Source organism: Triticum aestivum, chromosome 4A (genome assembly GCF_018294505.1).
Source record: "Triticum aestivum cultivar Chinese Spring chromosome 4A, IWGSC CS RefSeq v2.1, whole genome shotgun sequence".
In the NCBI taxonomy this organism is placed as follows: Eukaryota; Viridiplantae; Streptophyta; class Magnoliopsida; order Poales; family Poaceae; genus Triticum; species Triticum aestivum.
The window spans coordinates 334,109,199-334,123,242 of NC_057803.1; positions in this window are offsets into that span (position 1 = coordinate 334,109,199).

A 14,044-nucleotide genomic window follows, 5' to 3' on the forward strand; every position below is an offset into this window, starting at 1 on the left:
CGGCTGTGTAAGAAGTCCCAGCCACTAGACAACCGGTCAGGACCGGACGTCCGTCGCTTAAAGCCCCAGCCGAGCTACAGCGAGCGGACATCCGGCCTGGACCAGACGACCGGTGCCCCTGCACCCGAGCAAAACAAGCGGAAGTCCGGCGACCGGACGACCGGCCTTTGCCGGAAATCTGCAACACCAGCATCCGAGCCAGAACGAGCGGACGACCGGCAACCACCAAACGTCCGACCACCCACGAGACACCGGACGACCGTTCCCCGTCGGACGTCCGGTACTTGGCTGTGTCCAATTTCGGGCCCGAAGCCCATGTAGCCCCTCCTTTCGCCCCCATTTGCACTAAGACTATAAATAGACCTCCTATTCATCCTAGCTAGGGCTAGCATTGGTTTAGCTCATATTTATAGATAGAGCATTGCTCATCCACATCGGATCTACTCCACGAGAGAGACCGCGGCCCCTCTTCAGAGAAGATCCCTTTGGATTCAAGATCCCTCTAAGGGAAGATCCCCTTGTGTGACTATTTCGTGTTGGTTTAGTGATTCTCTCATGTTTCCCTTGTGTTTCCCCTCGTTTTTCCCTCTCGTGTTCTTCGCGGGATCCACTGCTTTCGTGAAAGATTGGCCGATTAGGGTTCTACCCTACATAACCTACCTTTTGAGGCCGGGTACCCTGCCTTCCCCCGTGAGCTGCGGCAAGTCCGTTGGCCGTCCGCTCGCGCGTTTAGGCCAGAGATTCCAGAGAAGTTCTTGAGCATCTACACCATCGCTGTTCAAGCTGTCGAGGGAAGAGATGAGAAGGGTTTTGCCAACTACTTCCCTTTGGCTCTCAAACCAAACGTGAGATATTGGCTGATGCATTTCCCTAAGAACTACGTCTCGACCTGGGCTGACCTGTGCCATGAGTTCGTCGGCGGCTTCACAGGAACGAGGACGGCCCAGTGATTTGCATCATCCCCCGCGGAAGGACGGAGAGACTCTACAAAAGTACATGCAAAGGTTCAACTGAGTCCACAGGAATGTTCCATATATCCACTCGATAGCTATGATAGCCGCATTCCACTCCAACATGCGCAACCGTCGGATATGTTCCAACATGAACGTCTGATTGCCCAAGATTGTGAAGGAACTTTACACCTTGGTGGACAAGTGTGCTCGGGTGGAGGAGGGGCTAAAACTCCCTGGAGAAGAGGATGGTGTCGACGTCGACTCATAAGATGACGATGAGGCCACCAGTCAGAATAAGAAGAACAAGAAGTGCAAGGATAAAGCCATACTAGCCATTGAAGGATCGGGCACACCTAGTACCAGCAAGAAGGCTAAGGCCGAAGCCCCCGGCAAGGAAGTTGCTATGTGGACTGACTGCCAGGAGGCTGCGGCTGTCGAGAAGGATGAAAAAGGTGATGGGTCGTATTGCAAGATTCATCGAACCAAGGGCCATGATATCCAGGAATTCAATCAGGTTGAGCAGCTAGTCGAGAAGTAGAGGGCTGAATATGAGAAGTGTGATAAGGAAAAAGGTCAGAATGGCGCTAGCGGGAAGGGCCGAGGCGGTGAAGCAAATCACCCCAGCAAGGCTCTTCGAAACCAAGGAAAACTTGCCAGGGGCCGACAGAAGGAAGATTGCAATGGTGAAAGTGATGGCGGGGACGAAGAGGAAACCAATGAGCAGGAATTCCAGAAGGCCACAGACGCCCTATGCATTGGCGAAGGTCAACTCTCCACTCCTCTCACCACCAACTTAAATGGTGGGCGCGTGAGGTCAATGTCGTGGAGTCAGCGGCAGAGTCTCGGAAGCCGCTCAAGTGGTCACGCACACCCATAATCTTTGACGAAGAGGGCCATCGTGATCGCACCACCGCGGTAGGATGCTTGTCGTTGTTGGTTTCACCAACAATCCGCAACCTCAAAGTCACAAAGATGTTGGTTGATAGCGGGCCCGGATTGAACCTGATTTTCCCAAAGGTTATTAGCGAACTTCAGATAGCAGATGAAGAACTCAAAGTCACGGGCACGTTTCAAGGAATCAACCCCGGTAGGAGTCATCCTAAGGGAAAGACCATGTTGCCAATGACATTTGAAGAAGAGTTGAACTACCGGACTAAGAAGGCTATGTTTGATGTGGTCGACCTCCCCCTGTCGTACAGTGGAATCCTTAAATTCCCAAATCTAGCAAAAATCATGGTGGCATCCCACTATGCCTACAACACTTTGAAGATGCCAGGGCCGGTGGGAGTCATTTCTATTCCGTCAGACGAGAAGGACGCAATTATTTGCATGGATAAGATGTACCGAGACGCAGTGATGGCAGAGACTGCGGAAGGCATAGTTCCCGCCAAGGAAATCAAAGGAAATAGGAAGGCTAGTAGGGAAACTAGCAAGGAATCCGGGAAGCGCACCTCTTCGGAGTATACTGCGCCTGTTGATGACTTGCCGGAGAGTTCCAACAACAAGAGATCCAAGGCTGCTGCACCACATGTGAAATAGGTACCTTTACTATCAGTGCCACCCTTGATGACAAATAGGAAAACGTGCTCGTTGCCTTCCTGCAGGCGAATATCGATGTGTTTGCTTGGAAAAAGTATGATATCCCCGGTGTTCCTAGGGAGGTAATTGAGCAACACCTTGCTGTCTGCCCACATGCCTGACCCATCAAGCAGAAGGTCCGAAAGCAAGCTTTGGAGCGGCAACAATTCATTGCAGAAGATATCAAGAAACTTGAGGCAGCTGGTTTGATCAGAGGAGTACTGCATCCAATGTGGTTAGCAAACCCAATGGTCGTACACAAGGTTAATGGAAAATGAAGACTTTGCATAGATTTCACATATCTTAGCAAGGCCTGCCCGAAGGACCAATTTCCCTTGCCGCGCATTGACCAGATTGTGGATTCTACTTCAGGATGTGATTTTCTCTCTTTTCTAGATGAGTACTCTGGATATCATCAGATTTTTATGTCCAAGGAAGACAAAGAGAAGACCTCATTCATCACCCCATGTGGAACATATTGCTTCGTGTGCATGCCTTTCGGGTTGAAGACTGTCGGGTCCACTTTTGCAAGAGCAGTCCAAATTGGTTTTGAATCACAGTTGCACAAGAACATTGAATCTTATATGGATGATATTGTGGTCAAGACCAAGGACAGACACCCTCATCCAGGATTTAGAAGAGACGTTTGCTAATCTGCGCAACATCAACTTGAAGCTGAACCCGGAGAAGTGTGTGTTTGGCATTCCCTCCGGCAAGCTACTTGGATTCTTTGTGTCCCATCGCAGGGTAGAGGCTAGATTCATGCACCTAAGATAGTTAAGGATGTAAGGCGTTTGATAGGGTGCGTTGCTGCGCTTAGCAGATTCGTCTCCAAGTCTGCCGAGCGCGCCTTGTCGTTCTTCAAGGTCTTCAAAAGGCAGGACCCATGAAGTGGACCCCGAAAGCAAATACAACACTTCAAGATTTATAGACCTACTTGTCCTCTATGCCCACTTTGGTTGCTCCAAAGCACAAGAGCCATTGCTGCTATAACTGACAGCAACTAATCAAGTGGTTAGTGTAGCACTAGTGGCGCAGCGGGAATTGGAGAAAGCAATAGCCTCAGCTAGTGTCCCTTCTAGGGGGGGGGAGTGAGAACTACCCGACGAGGCCAGTTATGGAGTAGGACAAGGAAGAGTGCGGCAGCGGAGACCAACCCAAGGACGCGACAAGGAAGAAAGTGGTGCATCGCCCAGTGTACTTCGTCAGCTCCCTATTGCAGGGGGCTAGATCCAGGTATACTGGTTTGCAAAAGTTGATTTTTGGCCTTGTCATGGCCACAAGGAAACTGCGCCACTACTTCCAAACCCATGAGATCATGGTTGTCACTCATTTTCCTTTGCAAAGGATACTCTAAAACCGTGGGGCTACCAGAAGAATAGTGGAGTGGGCATTGGAGTTATCCAGCTTTGGCCTGAAATTCGAAAGCACATCAACGATTTAGAGCAGGGTGTTGGCAAAGTTTATTGCAAAATGGATGCCAACCCCCGATAAAGAAGTGTTGGAAACAGTTATTCCCGACAAGAAAGCCCCCCAAGAATGGATCATGTATTTCAATGGTGCCTTCTCCCTACAAGGTGCAGGGGCTAGCGTGCTTCTCGTTGCTCCCACTGGAGAGCACCTAAAGTACGCCGTCCAGATGCATTTTCCTTGGGAGGAGGCGACCAACAATATAGCAGAGTATGAAGGGCTCCTTGTCTGGCTCAGGATTGCTAGTGAATTGGGAATCAAGAAGCTAATCGTTCGAGGAAATTCTGATAGAGGCAAAGGTGTCCCATCTTTTGATGAGTTGGTGGCTATCGTTTTGGAGGAAGTCGACTTTGACGATCCGACTACGAACGTGCGAGGACGTCGCACCTTGGCAATCGCTAAACCAACTCGGAGAGGTTATTGACCATGCCGGAGCACAATCGACCTGACCACGAAGGTTTGTTTCCTGCAAGCAAACGAAGAACAAGCAATAAACTGAGATTGCAATCTAGATATTGCGAATATAAGAGAAAAGCTTTATTGATCAAGGTGGGGTTCTGTGACGCGTTTTCTGGTCGTTGAACACAAACGAAGTACGCGAAGTTGCAGTTATGGCGAACTTTAGTCTAAACAAAACCCAAAGTCTAAATGACGCCCTAAGGGCTATATATATGGAGAAAGAGGGGGGAATTTCGTGGACCTTGGAGGAGGGGTCCGAAACCAACCCTAACTCTTGTTTCCCCACACATACGGACTCTAAAAACAGCCTATACTTAAGTATTTCAAAAATACATGGACCTGGCCCATAAATAAGGTGACGCAGCACCTAGGATAACCTCTGGACGAAATTTATAAAGTGTCATCTTGTATATTTCGTCCAAGGCTTCATGCACTCATTATGGTGGCTTCAAAGTCCGGGAATCATCACTTGTAACTCCGTTCTTGTTCCCCTAGCGCACGCCATCATCACCATGCATGAACTTGCTCCTAGGTTCATCTTTCTTGTCCAAGCTAGGCCCTTCATTTGTAAGCAAAACAAATGTATCCAATTTAGGCAGCATCATATTCTCATGAACATTAGAATCGTTACCAAGAAATGAAAGTACCTGGTAATTTAGTTGGCGTGTGCGAGCTCTAGTAATTGGTCCAGTATGTATAGCAACAGGGGTTGTGGGTGTAACAATGGTATTGATGTCCTCATCATCCTCCCCTTCTTGAAATGAAGTCATCCTCGATGGAAGCTTATCTTCCTCACCCAAATAAGGCTTCAAATCTGCAATATTAAACGTGGGACTAACCCCAAAATCTGCAAGCAGCTCAAGTTTATATGCATTATCATTTATTTTCTCTAACACCTTAAAAGGACCATTAGCACGTGGCATTAGCTTTGATTTGCGCAAATTAGGAAATCTATCCTTACGCAAATGTAACCAAACAAGATCTCCAGGTGCAAACACAACATGTTTTCTACCCTTATCTCCAGCAAGTTTATATTTAGCAGTCATACGCTCAATGTTTTCCTTAGTTAACTCATGCATTTTTAAAATGAATTCAGCACGTTCTTTAGCATCAAAATTAACCTTATCCAAAGATGGAAGAGGCAACAAGTCAATAGGTGCACGAGGTAGGAAACCATACACAACTTCAATAGGGCACATCTTAGTCGTAGAATGCAATGAACAGTTATAAGAAAATTCAACATGAGGCAAGCATTCTTCCCACATTTTCTTATTATTCTTCAAAACAACCCAAAGCATAGTAGACAATGTTCTATTGACTACTTTAGTTTGTCCATCAGTTTGGGGGTGACAAGTAGTACTAAAAAGCAGTTTAGTGCCCAACTTAGCCCATAAACATCTCCAAAAGTGGCTACGAAATTTAGTATCATGATCTGAAACAATAGTATTTGGCACACCATGCGAGCGAATAATTTCACGAAAGCACAAATCAGCAACATTAACAGCATCATCGCTTTTATGACATGGTATAAAGTGTGCCATTTTCAGAAATCTATCCACGACAACAAATATGCTATCCCTCCCCTTCTTTTTTCGAGGTAATCCTAAAACAAAGTCCATAGATATATCCTCCCAAGGAACACTAGGTATATGGAAAGGCATATATAAACCATAAGGATTGAGTCGTGACTTAGCTTTTGGACATGTAGTGCAACGAGCAACAAAATGCTCAACATCCCGTCTCATCTTTGGCCAAAAGAAATGTGTAGCAAGTATGTCCTCCGTCTTCTTCACGCCAAAGTGTCCCATTAATCCTCCTCCATGCGCCTCCTGCAACAACAAAATATGAACGGAGCTAGCTGGAATGCATAGCTTGTTAGCATGGAACACAAATCCATCATTAATGACAAACTTGTTCCACGTTCTTCCTTCTTTACAATTCTGCATTACATCTTTAAAATCAGCATCATGCACATATTGATCTTTGATGGTCTCCAAACCAAGTATTTTGAAGTCAAGTTGTGAAAGCATAGTATAGCGACAAGACAAAGCATCAGCAATAACATTTTCTTTACCCTTCTTGTGTTTAATGACATAAGGGAAAGTCTCAATGAATTCAACCCATTTAGCATGTCTACGATTCTGTTTAGCTTGACTTTTAATATGTTTCAGCGATTCATGATCAGAATGTATAACGAATTCTTTGCGCCATAAATAATGTTGCCATGTTTCTAATGTCCGAACAAGAGCATATAATTCTTTATCATAAGTAGAATAGTTATGATCATGTATAACAAATTATTTATGGTGGCTTCAAAGTCCTGGAATCATCAGTTGTAAGTCCATTCGTGTTCCCCTTGCGCACGCCATCATCTCCATGCATGAACTTGCTCCAAGGTTCATCTTTCTTTTCTAGGCTAGACCCTTCATTTGTAAGCAAAACAAATGTATCCAATTTAGGCAACATCATATTCTCATGAACATTAGAATCGTTACCAAGAAATGGAAGTACCTAGTAATTTAATTGGCATGTGCCAGCTCTAGTAATTGGTCTAGTATGTATAGCAGCATGGGTTGTGGGTGTAACAATGGTATTGATGTCCTCATAAGATTCACAACTTGTGGGGAGACAAGTCAACAGGGATTACCAAAGTCCATTGATGGAGGCATACGTTGAGGAAGTGGGAAGACTGGCGGAGCGCTTTGACGGGTTGCAAATAGACCATGTACCCCATGCGAAAAATAGCATTGCTAATCATCTGTCAAAGTGTGCTGCGCAAAAGCTTCATGTGGAACCAAGAACATTTGTTCTCCATCTTACTCAGCCCTTTGTATCCTCACAATAATGGCCCAAAAGAGGAGGAAACTGGACTCCGGTAAGCCTCTGCCGGTAGAGCCTCTCGGGGCTCCTGCAAGGACCCTGCCGGAAACAACTCCCCTTTGATTGGCGGGCTGCACCCACCTGCTGGGCCACTGGTCCCCACAGTCGAGGAACGCACCCCCGCAAATGAGGAGGTGCCGCTAGTCCTTGTTGCCAAGCCCCAGGCTCCAACTTGGGCAGGGCACATAGTCCACTTCCTACAAACCGGAAAACTTCCCGAAGAGCAAGAAGAAGCTAAAAGAGTAGCCCGGAGGGCCAGTATGTATTAGTTTGTCGATGACACACTATGCAGAAGAAGGCCCAATGGTGTGAAATCGAAGTGCATTTGCCGGGAAGAAGGAAAGGATATGCTGGCAGAAATACACAAAGGCATGTGCGGCTCCCACATTGGATCAAGGGCCTTGGTTGGGAAAGCATTTCGGCAAGGATTCTATTGGCCCACATCCCTCCAAGATGCAGTCGAGCTAGTCATAAATGTGAAGCCTGCCAGTTCCATTCCAAGAACATCCATCTGCCTGCCCAAGATCTTCAAACAATCCCTTTGTCATGGCCGTTTCCGATCTGGGGCTCGATATCCTCGACCCTTTCACCCGAGCTGCCGGGGGCTTTGAATTCTTGTTTGTTGCCATCGACAAGTTTACAAAGTGGCTGGAAGTAGAAGCCGTGAGAAAGGTGTCTGCTCAGTCAGCTATCAAGTTCTTGAAAGAATTGGTGTGCCGCGGGGTCCCTGCATGGATCATCACCGACAATGGCACCCAGTTCACGAGCCGCGCCTTCATGCAATATATTCATTCCCTCAGAAGCAAGATCTCATTTGCCTCTATTGCACATCTCAGAAGCAATGGACAAGCTGAGGGGGCGAATGTTAAAGTGTTGCGAGGACTCAAGACAAGAACATTTGATAAGTTGTAGAAGTGCGGCAGGCGATGGATCACGAGATGCCGATGGTTCTTTGGTCCCTTAGAATGACACCAAATCGAGCTACCGGGCATACTCCCTTCTCCCTAGTCTATGGGGAAGAAGTAGTTATCCCCACGGAACTCATTTACGGGTCACCTCAAGTGCTTGGCTACGATGAAGTAGCACAGGATCAGCACCCGCGTGACGACACTGTGCTTCTCGAGAAGAACCATCTCCGGCCTACTATGTGTGTTGCAAGCTACCAGCAAGCCATGCGTCGCTATCACAGCCGCAGGGTTCATGCCCAGTGTTTTGAGGAAGGCGACATTGTCCTTAGGCGCGTTCAGTCCGCCAAGGGTGCAAAAAAGTTGATGCCGAAGTGGGAAGGCCCTTACCAGGTAGTACGAGTCATCAGACCTGGCGCAGTCTGTCTGGAGACCCAATGATGCGGAGCATCCCAAGGTCATCCCCATGGACCTTCCTACGTCTCCCACGACACCACTTGGACCAATGACAAGAGCATGAGCCAAGCCTATCAAAGATAAGGTGAACTCGCTCCTCTCCGAACTACCACTTTCTATGCATGAGACATGGCTACTACCTCAAGCGGAAACCCTATGTGTGATCAGGTACTTGGAGGAAAGCCACGGATCAGCTATACAAAATAGACAAGATGGTGAGGACACCAAGCTCAATGGAAAATAAGAAGGACTGCTCGAAACTCCCATGGACCGGACGACCGGCGAACCACGGACGTTCGACGAACTCCAGGTTCCGTACGACTGGCTTGCTCCGGACGACCAGCGCTACCACTCCCGAGCTAAAACGCCGGATTTCCGAAGACCTCCAGACGACCGACACCCCGGACCTCTGACCCCGACCGGACGTCCGACCGAAGCACACCCGAGCCGAATCTACGGACGCCAGACGAGCACCAGACGTCCGGTAGCTACCGGACGTCCGACGCCTGTGTGCTGATTTTGTGTTGGGTCGAAGCCCATTTACTGCTTCGACCTATAAGACTATATATAGATCCCCACCCCCTCTTTTCTAGGGTTAGCGTTGTGATATCTCATATTAGAGATAGAGCCTCGCTCATCCACATCGGATCTACTCCTTGAGAGAGACCGCGACCCCACTACGGAGAAGATCCCCTTGGATCCAAGACCCCCTTTTGGGTGGCCCCATCAAGACCTCCTTTGGAGAAGAACCGATTACTGTGTATCGTGCCTTGTTGATCATGGATCGTGTGAACTCTTTTGTGTTCGAGAATCTAGCATATGTCTGATCAATCTTGTTGGTTTTAGTGTTTCCCCTCATGTTTACCCTCATGATTCCCCTCGTGTTCTTCGGGTTCATCGCGGGATCCACTCCTTTCGTGAAAGATCGGCAATATAGGGTTCCACCCTACATCATCTTGGTATGTACAGCCACGTTGATCACGATTTCGGATCCTCCCCATTGTGTTTTCTAGCCTTGTTTTGTTGATTTTTCCCTAATTCGAAAATTCCCCACAAAAATAGCCACAATTTTTTTTGTGATTTTTTGGTGTGATGAAATTTTGTTGGATTTGATTCAAGGATTCGCTTTGCCTTGAGTGGATATAGATTTCCCCCATCATCCCCACCTTTTCCATCCACAAAATCGCCCGGATTCGATGGTTTTTGACCTTTCCACCACGAACCTTAGCTGTTCTCCCCGTGCCAGAATTTCGCCCAAGCACCGGACGTCCGACAGCCTCCGGACTTCCGACGATCGGATGACTGTAAACCCCCGGACGTCCGTAATACCCTGACGAAACCAAATTTCCTACCGAAAATTTCAACCACCACCCGACTTCCGCATACACATCCCCATACCACCACCACTCTCCGCAACCACAATTGCTTACTCGTTTCGTACTCCATTGCGTTGTTGCCACATTGTGCTTTGAGAATTTGAGTTGCGGTTCCATGTCCTATTTTGTTTCGTTTATTTAGGTACGGTTCGACATCAACATCACCGCTGCTCATCTTCGCCACGGATGCGTCACCGACAACAACTACTCCACCATTTTGACACCATACGGTAAGCAAGAACGGTAACCCCATCTTGGTGTCGTGATACATCATTCTTGCCACTACATTGATAGCCATCATAGCCCAATTGTGCATAGCTTACCCATCGGGACTAGCCCTTGAGTATTGCCGGCAACGTGACTTGTGCACATTAGTGATCATACATCCCATAGCATACATACATATCATTGGTGCATATCATCTCTTGTGTCACAGAGTGTCATCGCATACTCAATTGCTATCTTGGTTCATGAAGCATTGCATGAGAAAAGAGCTCAAACAATAAGAGCCAAACAAGGTTTTAAGCAACATGGAAAGATAAGCAAAGAGCTTTTAAGCAAGAACCATAGCATCATACAACATTAAGATCATCATACTAGATCATCTTGGATCATATCATCGGAACACCATACATAGAACATACTTGGGATAGAAGTTGTTGCATTTTTTCTTAGTAGGTTGTGCTCATGTCTTCGTATCCGCCTATTGTGAAATCGTGCTAGCAAGAGCATTTTCATGGATTCCACATTTTGGCTCATCCTTGGTTGCACGACCCCATTCATCTCTTTGCGTGTGTGTTTCCGCGTACCATATTTTTCTATTGGTCTACTTGTTATTGCAAACTTGCGAATCTTTTCCAACATTTTAGAAGCTCACTAACAATTGCATCAAATTTTTGTGCCACCATCCTAACCGAGCTCCACCATAAGCTTTTACTTGTGTAGGTGCGAGAAACCGACAAGAATTGGTACCAATTGTGCTATTTCCTTGTTCCACATTGAGTGATCATCAACATCGGTCAAGGTACATTTGGTATAAGTTCTTCTCCTTCTCCCACACATATTTGTTTGAAATGATGGATAGGCCAAGTACTTCTACCAACCCACTCTACATCAAGCAAGACGACGACATGAACTCCTACGTCAGAAAGAGCCACCTCTTTGGTGCACAATGTGCTTTGCATCAAGAGCACCAAGCAATGAGTGAACGCATCGACAACCTCTCCACCGACTTGCGACTCTCCGAGCAATGCACAAGAGATTACTCCGACCACAAGCTCGACGACCACAAGCAAGAGAATGATGCAAGAGTGGACAAGATTCGTGCTTTGTTGCTCAACTGCTCTTCTTCCACTTCATCCTCATCACAATGGTGCCGCTCAACTAGACACTTCGATTACACCATCTCCGGCTCAAGTACACCGACATCCAATACTCTTCATCGTGCCGTGCGCAAAGATCGTCAAGAAAACCACAACCCTCTACACGATAACAACTCTCAAGAACAACGACATAGTCAAAACCAATCTACTTTTGCGCAAGCACGAGAATAGCAATGCAAACGCCAACACGAAGAGGAAGAGCGAGCGCGACACGTCAAGAACAACAATTGCGAGAAGCTCAAGCACTTGATGCGCAACAAGCCCTCTGAGAATCAAGTCGAGCCGTAGTCAACCGAGGCCGACAAGCTCATGAGCATCAAGAAGCGCTTTGTGATGAAGTGCATGAATGAATATACCAAGCTCGCGTGCATTGTAAAGCTCAACAAGTTCCTCCACAAGCTCGCCAAGAACACCAAGTTCAACAAGAGCAACAAGACATTGGAAATCCTCCACGTCAAGAGCAAGGTGTGAGAGATGATCCTCCTCGTCAAGGACGTCATCATCCCCGACCCGAACACAATGAAGAGCAACGCTATGGCAAGCTAAAGTTCACCATGCCCAAGTTCAATGGAAGCAATGATCCTGAAGAGTACCTTTAATGGGCATTGAAGGTCGACAAAATCTTCCGTTTGCACAACTATGAAGAAGAGAATAAGATCGTGATGGCATACCTTGAGTTCCAAGACTATGTCCTCATTTGGTGGGAACAAGCCATTGAGCGTCGAGAGGCAAAAGGTGAAACACCCATCACTACTTGGGCGCAAATGAAGGATGTCATGAGAGCACGCTTCGTGCCAACCTACTACAATAGCGACCTTTTCAAGAAACTCCAACTACTCAAGCAAGGAACCAAGAGCATTGAAGAATATTATAAGGAAATGGAGATTGCAATCATACGAGCCAATGTCACGGAAGATGATGATCAAACTGTGGCACGTTTCTTGAATGGACTCAATCATCCTATCAAGAAGATCGTCGACTTCCAACCATACTCGAACGTCATTGAGCTAGTGCATCAAGCTACCAAAGCGGAACGTCAAGTGCAAGATGACTTCAAGTATGCCAAGTTCTCATCCAAGTCCTATGTTTTCTCCAACACCCAACACCCAAGATTCAACGACTCCAACACCCTCTACCTCAACAAATCCTTCTACAAGCAACAACGACAAGTTGAGTCACAAGAAGGCATCGATAACCTCAAGTCATCCTCCTACAATTAGCAACTTCAAGACAAGAGCTTCATCATCATCTACCCCAACCGACAAGACCGTCAAGACAAGTTCCTTCAAATGCTTCACATGTGGAGGTCGAGGCCACATGTCCTTTGAGTGTACCAACAAGTGGACCATGATCCTCAACGATGATGGTACATACGACTCCATGAGTGAAGGAGAAACAGAAGCACTTGAGCAAGTTGCCATGCACCGACAAGTGAACGATGAAGAGGAAGAAGTCTTTTGTGACGAAGATTCAAGCCCCGCTCTCGTTGTCTTCAAGGTATTAACTCTCCAACATCAACAAGAAGAAGACCAAAGATGCCATATCTTTCATACCAAGGTCGGCATCAATGGAGGTCCATCAAGGTCATCATCAATGGAGGAAGTTGTCATAACTTAGCAAGTGAAGAACTTTGCTCCATGCTCCAATTGCCCAAGACGAAGCACCCACATGCCTACAAAGTTCAATGGCTAAGCGACTCCGGCACTATTCTAGTCAATCTTAGAGTGAAATTCTCCTTCAAAATCGGAGCTTATGAAGACACTTTGGAGTGTGATGTCGTTCCAATGACCGTTTGCCACCTTCTTCTCGGACGACCATGGCAATTTGATAGAGGCGTCATCCACAATAGCCGAACAAACCACTACATCTTCAAGATGAAAGGAAAGGAGTACGTACTTCGCCCTATGTCTCCAAGCCAAGTGATCGCCGACAAGCAAACCACCCATCGTGGAGAGAATAGTGAGAGAGCGAACCACCAAAAAAAGAGTGAGCGCCAGAAGCCAAATCGAGCGCCTCCATGATGAGCGACAAGAAGAACCTGGTTCTATTTGCCACCAAACGTGAGATAAGAGAAGTGTGTGAGAACCCATCTAGTGCCATGCACTATGTCCATTTGTGCAAGGATGAGGCACCAAAAGCTAACACCTCTCACACTCTACCTTTAGTGTTGTCTTCTCTTTTGCAGGAATTCCACGATGTTTTCCCCAACGAGCTACCTCCGGGTCTACCTCCACTACGAGGTATCGAGCACCGCATCAACCTCATCCCGGGAGCACCACTTCCGAACAAGGCCCCCTACCGCGTCAACCCCGAAGAAACCAAAGAAATACAAAGGCAAGTAAAACATCTCATAGACCATGGACAAGTGCATGAAAGTTTGAGTCCTTGTGGCATTCTGGTCATTCTTGTGCCAAAAAGAGACGGTAGCTTTCGCATGTGTTCCGATTGTAGGCCTATCAATGCTATCACTGTTCGATATAGGTACCCCATTCCACGCCTTGATGATATGCTTGATGAACTTAGCGGTGCCACTATTTTTTCCAAAATTTATCTTAAAAGTGGTTACTATCAAATCCGCATACAAG